We start from the raw sequence: 9,535 nt of genomic DNA, 5'->3' as shown, positions 1-9,535 counted from the left end.
GTAGTTTTCTATTACTGCGTTCACATTGCCACAAACTTACCACACACATTTCTTATTTCAGTTTCTTTGGGTGAGGAGTCTGGGCATGGGTCACTTGGGTTCTCTGCTCAGTCTCAAAAAGCTGAAATCCAGGTGCAAGAAGGGCAACATTCTTATCTAAAGGCTCAATGGAGGAAGAATCCACTTTGTTGGCAGAATTCATTGCCTTGAGTCTGTAGCACTTATAACCTCAGCTTCTTACTGGCTATCAGATGGCAGCTGCCCTCAGGTCCTAGAGGCCACGTGTCGTTCCTTGCCTAGGTGGAATTCCTCCACATGGCCAGTTACTTTCTAGAACCAGCAAGGAGAGCCTCTAGTGCAGACTGTTCACAAGACAAAGTCTTACAGAATGTACCATAATCACAGGGGTGACATCCTATCAACTTTGGTTTCTTTCATTAGTTACACAAATCATAGGTTTTGCCCACTCTCAAAGGGAAGGGATTATATAAGGATTTGAGTACCAGAAGGTTGGGATCATTGAGAGTCCCCTTGGAGTCTATCCACCAAAATGGCTAAATCCTGTGTATCATCTGTCACCTCCAGTTGGGCCTTGGGACACTTACGTTATTCTTGACATACCAGACCGGGTTATAAGTGGCTCCGTTCATAACCTGTCTCATCCCTGTCATATTGAGCTATTCTAGTCATCCTGTACTTTAGAATTTGCTAAACAGGATGCAGGTATCCACATCTAGGTATCCCACATTATTGAGTGAGGCTTCTAAGAAATTTCTATCTTATATGTAATTCAAACTTTACTTTCCATAACTCTACTGACATCTACAGTACTGCATTCAGTCCACTTTGCTCTGGGCACAGAATAGAAATGAGCATGCGTGTATCTTTAGCTCAGAGTCATCAACCTAGAATCTCTGGGTGGTTCTTTTCAAGCCACATTGACTTGGCAGGAGGTATGTAAGAAGCTTAGAAAGAGGACATAAAAAAGCCATAATTCGGGCCCTACAATATCTTACTCTGATATGCTCCTATAACTTTTTTTTTCTAAATTATCTATTTCTTTTCCTTTGTATAGGCAATTTGGGAACATGTAGGTGGGAGCACTACGTGAGGCAGGCAGCCTCTAGGATGGCAGACTCTCAATAAGTTTCATCTGCTGGTATTTAATCCCTTGTGGAATACTGCCGGTTTAAGTGTGGGTTGGACCTACTGACTCATCTCTAGTGAATAGAATATGGCAAATGTGATGAGATAACCCTACTGAAGTTAGGTTATAAAAACACTATGACTTCTGTATTGTTTATTTTCTCTCTCTTAGAGACATAAGCTGCCATGTTTTGAGCTGGTTTTATGGAAAGTCCCACATGGCAGGAAACTGCTGTCTCTGGTAGCCTGCAGTCCACCCAGTAAATTGTGAGTGAGTTCAGAAGCAGCTTATCCTCTAAAGGATTTGACTGTGGGTCTGGCTGACAGTTGACTGGATTGTGAGAGACTCTGAGCCAGAGGCATCCAGCTAAACCATGCTTAGATTCCTGACCTGCAGAAATTGAACTCATAAATGTTTATTAAGTCACTAAGTTTTGTGGCTTGATTATACAGCAGTGATCGAAGGCTCTATGCTATATGAGTAAGAACCCCCATCATCTCCAAAACAGTAGTGACTTAACAACAACAACAAAATGTTTCCTTTGACTTACACTGTAAACTAATGGCCCCACTCCATCCTGAATCCTGGCTGTGGGTTCCCAAAGCAGCTATGGCAGGAGAGAGTGGCTTGGTGTAGAAGATCCTGGACAAGGGTGGCAAAGGGGACATTTTAAATCACTAAGCCTGTAGATGAATTACATCCCTTCTCTTTTCATCTTTATCAGCAAAAATCAAGACACATGCCCCTCCCTAACTGCAAGTGCAGCTGAGAAAAGAAGAGACGCACAAGGATAATGGTGAGTACTGACAGTCTCTGCCATGGAGGATTGACAATCTTTTCATAAGCTTTGGAAGGGTCTCTGATATCTCAGTTCTGCCTTCTTGATAATTTGCAGGTACCTTGTGCTAATTTTTTCAGTTTGTTGATTTACTTGAAGTTCTCACAATAGGAAATTTTTTGTTTCGTTTCATGCAGGTAATCAATGCAAGAATTCCATATTGAACTCAGGTTTTCTATCCTAGAGAACTTAACTTGAAAGCAATAATCTTAAGATAGCTTCCTAGATTTTGGCATATGATGTTCAAAATGTTCAATGTGTCTAGCAAGCCCTTGCATGATGTGGCCCCAGCCTCCTTCTCTGATCTTTCCTCGCTCAATGCCCCTCAGCCCCATGGCCTTCAATCACTTTCTCATATTCTCTATTTTCTTTCTCACTTCTCAGCTGGCACTAAAGTCATGTGATTTATTTTCTCCTGAACTACAATTTAACATCCTTGAATCTTAACAAAATTGTTACTTCCATAGATAATCTCTTTCTGATATCTCATACAAGTTTTCCTTTTATTACCAGTGAACCAATTTTTCTTTCACATTCACCATTAGTGTTTGTAATTACATGTAATTTTATAAATCTTTAACGATTATCTCTCTTTTTTAAAAGTCCTGAGGTTAGGGGCCATGTCTGTTTTGCTCATGATAATGTTTTGATCCTTAACAGATTATACTACTTAAGTGTATACAAACATATTAATAATATGTTTGATTGACCGGAGACATGAATAAATAATCTCAGACGAGTCTCACATAACCTTGTTTGTAAGTTGAGACAATTTCTAAGACACCTCAAGGACCCAACAGTGTCTGCTGTAATGCAGGGACAGCTAGAGAATGGTGAGTGACATGAGGGTAAATGTAGGAATTTTCTTTAGGGGGGTACCTATTCTTTTAGTCTGAATAACTTTCTTCTCTAATTATTACAGCTCAGAGGAATGTTTCTCCCACCACAGCATGACTAATACCACAGATGGAGCACTTGTCTGATGTTAACTGCGGATAGCTAGGCAGAACACTGACCTGTGGCAAGAATTTTGATGGGGGCTGGATAGCCTGATGTTTTCTCTCACAAGATCAAATGATGTTCTGTTGCATTTTGTGATAAAGAAGGGGAAATGCTTGGGTAATATTGTTAAATGGCACCTACTTCATTTATTTATTTTTTCTGTTTTACTCTTTTTTTCTTAAAGAGGTCTACTCTTGAATTGTTTTATTTTCCTCTGATTATATGTGTCCCTGTTTCTACGTCTCCGATTCTGAATTTTTGCAAGTTCCATATTCAGTTGAAATGAAGTACAGCTGAGTGAGAACAAATGCAAAAAACAAACAAAAAATCACAGAATAGATGCTTTTGTTTCTTCTTTATTGTAATATTTCTCTTCTCTATCCTGCAGCTTGTGTCCCTACCCCAGTTGCTCATCTCTATATAATCCTCAAGAGAAAGAACAGTGGGGAAGTTCTAAAGGCCCCATCCCAGTTTCTAACCAGGAAGGAGGGAAAGGGTCAAGTGAGGGATGAGGGTCCACTAACATTTGAGGACTTACTGAGTGCCAGGAACTTACATACATAATCTCATTTAATTCTCGCAGAGGACCTATTCTATGGGTAAATGGCATTAACCACTGCCTTCCGGCCCGCCCCACCCACCCCCACCCACCCCCACCCACCTCAGCCCATTTTCTAGTTGAAGAACCTGGGGTTTAGAGAGGCTAAGCATTCTGTCCATAGTTAAACCAGGAGTCTGTGACAGAGCTGGAATTTAAATTTAAATGTAGGTTTGACTCCAAAACCCATATGATTCTCACCTCAGTTACTTGTAGAGAAAGAAACATGAAATGTGCAGAATAAAACTCAACAGGAGATAAATCTCTTCCCAGCTGATCAGGTAATACAACAGTAGTATTAGAGTGAAGTTTCGCACCTTATTTCAGTTGCAGTGGATTTTCTAATTCCAAAAATGTATAGAAATTTCACTAGGGCCATAAATCTGTTTTTTGCTTAGGAAAAAAAAATAGAAACAACAAAAAAGATAAACTTAAGACACACAATTGCAGTGCCGACACAGAGATGCACTGGGAATTGTGTTTTGCCAACACATCAGTGGCCCTCTGTGCTTCAGGTTTTCCAAATGAGTTTTTGTATTTACTTGCTCTCATGACAAAACCTCTCAGAACACTCCTCGGTCATTTAAAAATCCATGTTGACACAAGCTTTTCTGGAGTTGCTTGTAATTCCATAGTAACCAAGAGCCTCTCCTAGATGTTTTCTTGGCTTTATTCATCTGTTTGCCCTTCATTTTAGAAATCTGCAACAGTGTTGGTTTTGCATAATCTCAATTCTTTCATTTTGCCCAGAGGCCTAAAGTGTGCAGAGAATTGGGGAATTGAATGAAAAAATTGAGGTAATTATCTGAACATACATATGAGAACCTGTTATCACTCAGAATGAAAGGTAACTGTCTTCAAATTTCTGTTTCATTTGGACTAAGAAGACAACGAGATTGCAATCTTTCCCTTCTCATGCATAAATCATTGAGTTACACATTTGCAAGGAGGAAGGTGTCACTGAAGTACTTGTTTAAAAATAAATATTGCTTTTCACAGAAAGGCTAAATTCGTTCTCCAGGGAGCTGTAGTCATGGCAATGACACTTCAGAACTAAAATCAACAGTACTTTCTTTGATGAAGTTAGTTATTGCATGCTTCACATAAATAAACATAATTTTTCTATTTAGTATTTAAACCATCAAATTATGTTTTTGGACATTATTGTCTACAGTTCATAAGTTTCTTCTCCTTAAAAATATCTGTGATTTCTTCTTACCTGATCATACTGTGACATCATATTATGAGTAGATCAGTGACTCAATACAATACTCATCAGTTTTATCTGACAAAAAAAGTTTGACATCGTTAATAACTATTTTGTCAGACAAAACTGATGGGCATTAAATTTAAGATGCTTTTCTTTCATATTTGTAGGTAGGTGGTAATAGTTTATTTAACACATTGTTTGCATAGTGAGAGTCACACTTTTTGATTTTTTTTTTTTTCAGGTAAGAAAATTTCTCAGATTTTAAATATTTTCCCCTGGCTATACATTTTTGAAATTTTCTCCAAATATCCCTAGTTCAAAACATCCCTAATTCAAACATTCCTAATTCAAACATCCCTAATTCAAAATTTGCAAAGAATACAGTTAATATGTTGTGTTCCATGACCACAGAATTTTTCCCTGGTTACACATTTTTGAAATGTTTGGAGAACATTTCAAAAATGAACGAGAATACAAACATTCCTAATTCAAAATCTGCAAAAAATACAATTAATGTGTTCCATATTCATATATACCTCATAGAGCTCTTAAAATATATGCATCTACGTGCCGTTTTTCACATTTAACGTATCTTGAGTATTTTTCAACAATGCTATCTTTTAAAAATCTGACTTATAATAACTGAATATACCATTTTGTATCCTACATGTTTTATAATATATTTAATAATATACTCTATAGAATTTGACTTTGACTTGTAGATATATATTCTTTATAAATTATTGTTTCTATTTGTATATTTTTTAAAATATTTTTTTAAAGAAAAGTGAGAATAATTTGGTAGTTTGGAAGTTTTCTTATGGCTTGATCTTTTAGAAAATACAGCCAAAAATACCAATGATGTATTTTTTTCACTTTCTTCTGAAACATTATTTCATTTATCTTATCTTTAATAAAAGATAATTAGGTTTTTACTTAGTAAAGAAAACTGCCAATACCTGTGATATCAAATAACACCTTTATTTAAAAATATTGTAAGTGTAAATAAGATAATAATGTTCAGGCTTTTGATATATAATAGATTTCCCATAATCCTACAGCATAATTCATAACACTAATACTGTTCGATTGCTTTGTTTAGTTCTCTTCTCCACCTAAGATTTTATTAGGTAACTTTCTTTTTCGGAATTGAAACAATAAGCACTTTTATTCACTATTATCAGTTTTTCTGTTTTGAGCTTTTGGTTCCAAAGGAAGGAGACTGTGCATTTTCTGAAGGCCATGCTGGGTCTCTCCCAAGGTATGAGGGTAAGTAGTAAGCATGTGCTGAGTCCTCCTCTGCTCTCCCTCCTCTACCCACCACGCTGCCCTTCTGGAGCTCTCAGCAGCAGGGATAGCTGCTCTGGTACAGCAGGAGGAAAATGGATGTCTACAAATGGACTGTTTGCCTAGCAAACACTTCTGCTTGTTTTTAATACCTGTGGTTTAGATCCTCAATAACAGAAAAGAAAGCATTCCTGATGTAAGTAAGTTTTAATAGTATCTTTAAGACCCTAAGACAATTAGCTGCTATTGCTTAGAATTTACTAATGACTCCACTTAATTACTTGGTCTGTGCTGATGACTACTCATGACTTTATTATTTTTAAAGCTTTGTCATTATCTGTAAGCGCTTAAGAAAAAGAAGAAAAAGAAAAATAAAGAGAATTCCGTATCTCTCCATTTATCTCCACATTTGCTATAGAGTCTGGGTATTGAAGCAAAAAAAGGTATGTATAATGAATAATGACAGCACCAACATGGGAGACTGAAAATTTTACCTTCAGTTAGTTTCACATTTGAGTGTGCTTAGGGCTTCCTCAAAAGAGTCACCTATATATTTGGTAGTTACCCATTGATTGATAGACACTGCCTGTTATTGGATGAGCCTATAAATAGGCCTGTTTGAACAAGCAAAATTCCAGGAGAAGTTACAGAGCAGGTGATTTAGAGGAGTGGTCAGAGGAGATGAGATGGAATAGGAGTGAAAGGGCGGTCCAAAGGGAATCTCATGATGAGCAGGACAAAAGGCGAGAGTGTAGGTCAGAGCCAGACACAACAGTGTCGGTAAATATCAGGTGAATAAATGCGTGATGATTTTGTTTGAGATCTTGTTTTCAACTGTGCTCTTTGTCTTCTGTACTGTTTACTGTTAGATTCAGTGGAACATAACTGATGAGAAAGGTTGTGAATAAATCACCCCCATTTAATTAATCCCATGCTGGTTTTGCTGATGATCTTTTACCTACCAGTGTCCTCTTCAACAAGGTTGGGCAAAATACAGAATAATGAATTTAGCATAGCTTCTGTTAACTTGCCAACTATTTACCATATTTTTCCCTCTTAATTGTCAGATTTTTTTTCAGTGAAGATTAACAAGGCATTACTAATTTATAGAATGGCTTTTTCCATGCTTTTAAATGTTAATTTGCATTGACTAAAATGAAACTAGGGTCATCACTTTTCCTTTGATAATGTTCTTCCTTAATAGCTATTTGCATCAACCCATGTTGAGTGGGCATGTCCTAGTTTTCTAAAACTGAGCATGTTTGAAATATATTTTGAGATTCTTGGCTTTATTGAAGGGTTTGGAGGCATCCTGTATCCCTATGTATTTTATGTTCTGTTGAAAATTTCAGAAACATATGTTACAGGGGAAGAACACAGATAATTTATATAATCAGAACATTTTCTCAGCATGCATGAAATGTATTATACTATCTCTTGGCAGTATGGTTGTTTAAATGTATTATACTATTTCTTGGCAGTAAGGTTGCACAAAAGTCAAATATTCCAGTATTTTCTTTTATCTCTTTCTAAATCACCTTTGGCTTTTTCTATTTTATTTCAGCTGTGTTTGTACTTAGTGTTGCCTAATAGAGCACCTGCCTTGTGAACATTTAGACAGAATTTTACTTTTTCATTTAATCCAAAAAGCATGCCAATGTAAAAAGGTAATTGCAGTTTTGAAAGAGTGATATTCAATTATCTAATATAAGTTTAATAATAAATTTAAAATACAGTTGATGGGCTTACCAAATGTCTACTCACTCATATTCCAGTTGATGTTATATGTAAGATGCAGGGCCAGAGAATGCAATAGAAGCATGATAAAGGTAGGATTTTTCTGTGTCTCAACAGTTCAGGCAGGTAAGTCTATTCTTTTCTTTCCTACTATTATTCCAGGATGTCATGGATTTTCATGGATTGGGTGAAGAAGATAAATAGCTGCATACATAGGACTGACTGGGGTGTTTTAAAAATTGTGTTTGAGAACAATTGGGCCAACAAAATAAATTTTCTTAATAAGAGATTTTCAGCATGAAATGTTTAAACTATTGAGTTGATAATCAGCCTCTTGAAATTTCCTTCCTTCCTTCCTTCCCTCCCTCCTTCTTTCATTATTCCTTCCTTCCTTCTTTCTTTCATGTGGATTCTTACATAATTATTTTATACTTTGGATTATAATTCAATACTACTTTGTTAATTTTGTTGCTCAAATTGTTCCCTGATTTGACCATTGATAGTTGTCAGTTGGGTGTTCTGTCCCTTTGACATGTCACCAATATTGTTTTTGTTTTTATAAGCATTGTATACTTTGTGGTTGATATTGCATATTTACTTCCCCAATTGCATAAATCGTCATTTATCCAAGGAACACTGATTCCTTTTATTAGAAAGTTGTATTAGAAACCGAGATATGGGTACTAGGGTTCATTACCACTGGGGTGACCATGTTTCCAGGCCAACTCAAATGAAAGAATAAGAAAATATATGTGTATATCCTAGTATACTAGTCTATTAGGGCTGCTGTTAAAGATATCACAGACTGACTGGCTGGCTTACAAAACAACATTTTTTTTTCCCCCTCACAACTCTGGAAACCAGATGTCCCAGATCAAGGTACTGTGAAAAGAAAATAAATATTGGTGCCTCCAAATCACTAAACTAGAGGGAAAAGTCAATCTGGGAACTGCTTAGGGCAAACATGCCTCCCATTCTATTCAAAGTCACCCCTCTGCTCAATGAGATAAATGCATCTCTGGTTGTCTCTTTTGGAAAGGCTAATCAGAAACTCAATGCAATGGTTTGTCTCTCACCTACCTGTGACCTGGAAGCCCCTTCCCTGCTTGGAGTTGTCCTGACTTTGCTTCGAGTTGCCCCACCTTTCCAGACCAAAGCAATGTTCATCTTACATATGTTCATCGATGTCTCATGTCTCCCTAAAATGTGTGAAACCAAGCTGTGCCCTGGTCACCTTGGGCACATGTTGTCAGGACTTCCTGAACCTGTTTGTGCACGTCTTCAACCTCGGCAAAATAAACTTTCTAAATTAACTGAGACCTGTCTCAGACATGCAAGGCTCACAGTACCATCAGGGTTGGTTTCTTCTGCGGCCTCTCCCTTGATTTGCAGATAAGCACTTTCTTGTTTTGTCCTCACATGGCCTTTCCTCTGCATATGTAGAGGAAGGAAGATCTCTGGTGACTCTTCCTCTTCTTATAAGGAGACTAATTTTATTAGATTAAAGCTCTATATTTATGACTTCCCTTAACTTTTATTACATTTTTTGGGTCTGCCTTCACATGCAATCACATTGGGGTTAAGTTTACAACATACGAATTACATTTGTTGGAACAGTATACGATCCAATCTATAAGAACTAGCCTGTATATATTTAAAAGTGTTTTTATGGGTAACCATATGTTTCTATATCAAGCCAAACATGATATCATACTG

The sequence above is a fragment of the Sapajus apella genome, unplaced genomic scaffold, assembly GCF_009761245.1.
Source record: "Sapajus apella isolate SASKATOON/1434 unplaced genomic scaffold, GSC_monkey_1.0 scaffold67, whole genome shotgun sequence".
NCBI lineage: Eukaryota > Metazoa > Chordata > Mammalia > Primates > Cebidae > Sapajus > Sapajus apella.
Note: the sequence above shows the minus strand (reverse complement) of the source record.